General features: G+C 45.3%; 1 pseudogene; it reads right to left on the bottom strand.

Moving 5' to 3' along the window:
- Window positions 1-357: 357 nt before the first annotated feature.
- LOC101701584 (serine/threonine-protein kinase 24 pseudogene) lies at window positions 358-1,721 on the bottom strand (annotated as a pseudogene).
- Between the last annotated feature and the right edge of the window lie 1,504 nt (window positions 1,722-3,225).

The following is a 3,225-nucleotide window of genomic DNA, read 5'->3' as shown; positions in this document are numbered from 1 at the left end:
TTCAAAGGCATGATCCACACAGACACGGTCACCACGGTGGTCACACTGCACTTGCTGCAGTCTGTGGTCACTTTCCCACCTAGCTGCATAAACGTGGGCCATTCCAGCTCAGGCTTGACACTGAGTAGCTTTCAAGTGACACCAAATCCTTCTCAGATCCAGGGCCCACAGGTCACCCTGAAGGCCCACAGCAGTTTGCATTGTCCAACAGGTTCAGCTGACACTCCGGTACCCACCCCAACCCAGATGCCAATTTGTTTGGCGAAATAAGATACCCTTAGAAACACTTCAGCTGATTGTGTGTCTACAGGAAGTAACAACCTAGAATAGACTGGGTAGTAAGATGATCCACTCAAATTCAGAAGAAGGAGGATGAAGAAGAAAACAGGAAAAACAAGACCCCAAATGCCAAAGGAATTTCAGTGGGATGACATTCCTCCACCACTTAGAGAATATTCCTGCAGCCGATGCATGAACTGGGCCACCATGGTGTCGGAGTTGCTGGGCAGGCCTCTTCCGCCAGGTAGACAGCGCCGCAAAGCTCTTCTATGGACCCCAGTCCCACCACACCCCTCCCACCCCCGCCTGGCTCTTCTCCTTCAGCTCTGCAAACAGAGGTGAAATAATTGTCAATAAACACTGAGAGAAAGGCCTCTTTGGGATGTCTTTCATCTTACTTCTTTCCAACTCCAAGGGCTGAAGACCTCTGTTCTCCAGATTCTTGAAGTCCTTCTCCCGGATTGTGAAGATCCAGTCCCCAGAGTCATTGCCTCTGGATGCCTGGCCGTCTGTTTCCGCATCTGAGTCATCGGAGCTGGAGTCGTCGTGGCTCTGCTTGGCCTCCACCTCTTGTACCTGTAGATGAGCTTGGTCAGGTAGGACGTCTTCTTTGCATTGCAAATTATAGACTTGTGCTTCAGCAACTCCTTCGCAGTGGGTCTAAAGCTCAGCTCCTTGTTCAAACAGGCCTCCTCAAACTCCTTGAGGGGCTTGCTGTAGTTTCCTTCCAGTGTCGGGGGGGGGGTTGTTCTTTGGAATGAGGAACAGAGCCTTCATGGGATCCAGCTTGGAATGGGGCGGCTCCCCTCTTGCCAGTTCTCTAGCTGTGATGCCCTGGGACCAGATGTCTGCCTTCGAGTCATAGGCCGACTGTTTGATGACCCTGGTTCCATCCAGAACAGGGTGCCCACGAAGGTATTCCTCTTTATCTGGGTGTCTGTCAGCTGGCCGGCCACTCCAGAGTCGGCCAGCTTCACCTCTCCGTGTTCAGACGCAGAACATTGGCCGCTTTAATATCTCTATCAATCTTCTCTGAATGCAGATAATCAAGTCCCATCAGTATTTCTCTTAATATGGTAGCAATCTGAGTTTCATCTGAAGGACCAGGTTCTAATAGATCCAGTGCGGAGCTGCCACCAAGATACTCCATTATTATCCACAATTTCGTATCCTTCAGATAGGATCCATAATATTTGGTTACATATGTACCGTCACACTGACAGCATTGTGATTTCTTGTTGAATGTCCTCTGTCTCATCTTCAGCTTCTTCCAAATCAATGATTTTTATGGCACCCACTTTCTGAGTCCGATTGTCAAGGCCTTTGAACACCTCTCCGAAAGAGCCCTTTCCAATCTTCTCTAGTTTTATTAAAAGTTCCTCTGGGTCTGCTGTCAGGTTCTGCATGCCCGGCAGGCCCGGCTGCAAAGCGGAGTGCTCCATGGCGCGGAAAGGCGCTTCCTGAAGCGGGAAGGCCACGGGGCTCAGCAGCGGGCCACATCCCCATCCGCAGGGCCCTGACCGGGGCGAGGGCCGTGGGACCTGGACCTGAGCGAGGAGCAGCGGGCGCAGAATGCGGGAGCTGGTCTGGGCCTCGATTTCCTTTTAATAGTACTATGTTTGTAGTAACCATACCTTCTTTTGACCAAACTATACTCATGCCTCTTTTTTGGGCAAAATTTAAAGTTTGCAAATCTTTCTGCTCTGCTTTTTGCTCCCAATTCTCGCTATAAATCTGCCTAAAAGCAACCTTCAGTATCCATGTCCCAACTTGAAAATTGGGCTGCTGTGAAATTTTCTTCACCAGATTAACTAATCTACCACCCTTAAATTTAACCTCCCACAAAGTCTCAGGGCATGAGAAAAATGCAGACAATGCATGCAGACATGCATGACGTCCAGTCCAATTCCCAATAGTCTTCTCATTCCCAACTGAAACCTCATGAAACAACTTTACTGTACACATTGCTGTCAGCATTCTGGGCTTTTGAACCATTGCCAAAATCACTTATCAAGTTCCGCTTACAACATTTCAGGATTTCTGTTGTATGAACCTCTTAACCTTTCCAAAATTTCCCCACAAAATAGTTCCATAGACTTCCAAACCACATTATATAATCACATCAATGACCCCACTTCTGGTAACCATTTTCTATATTAATCACCTTTTCAATTCCTGGGAGAAAATGCTTGGAATACATAACTTAAAGGAGGATGTGGTTTATTTGGCTCAGGGTTTCAATAATTTTAATCCATATTTGCTGGCTTCAAGATAGGGACATCATGGTGGAAGATCATGGCAGAGCAAACACTCACTTCATAGTGACCGAGAAGCAGAGCACAGAAGAAGAAAGCATGCAAGACATATACTCTCCAAAGACATATCTTTAATGACTCACCTCCCCCAAGATGGCCCCACCTCCTAAGAGAATCTTTAGCTATGAACACCACTGGATTAATCTACTAATGAATATAGGAGACTCATGATCTAATCACTTCTCCAAGAGGGTCTTAACCCAGTCAAGTTGACAATTAAGTTATTTATTTATTTATTTATTTATTTTATTTTATTTTTTTTTTCTAATTGCGGGTGATCTTTATTATAGTCTGTTATATTAGAAAAGCCAGACTCTTGGAATATAACAGAATATCAACTACTGCCTGCTCACGTCTTCTTGGAACCATTCCATGAGACTTCTCACCTTCCCGAATGACAGTTAACTCAGGTCTTGTTACTCACCTGCACATTCTTAGAGAGTTAAAAGTTCTACTAGTGTTTCTGGTTAGAAAAATAAACAAAATAGTTGAGAAATTTATTTGTTCACTATAGTTGTTACAACTCCATATTTATTCAAAGTTATTTTTCACCTCCCCAGTTTTTCCTGTGATAAGAAGGAGACCTAGTAGACTTCACTTCTTTTTTCCTCCTAATTTTTTAAGCTGTATT

The sequence above is a fragment of the Heterocephalus glaber genome, unplaced genomic scaffold, assembly GCF_053883595.1.
Source record: "Heterocephalus glaber isolate CG9 unplaced genomic scaffold, H.glaber_assembly_v1.0 deba00001465, whole genome shotgun sequence".
In the NCBI taxonomy this organism is placed as follows: domain Eukaryota; kingdom Metazoa; phylum Chordata; class Mammalia; order Rodentia; family Bathyergidae; genus Heterocephalus; species Heterocephalus glaber.
Note: the sequence above shows the minus strand (reverse complement) of the source record. Positions and strands in the feature narration are given on the sequence as shown.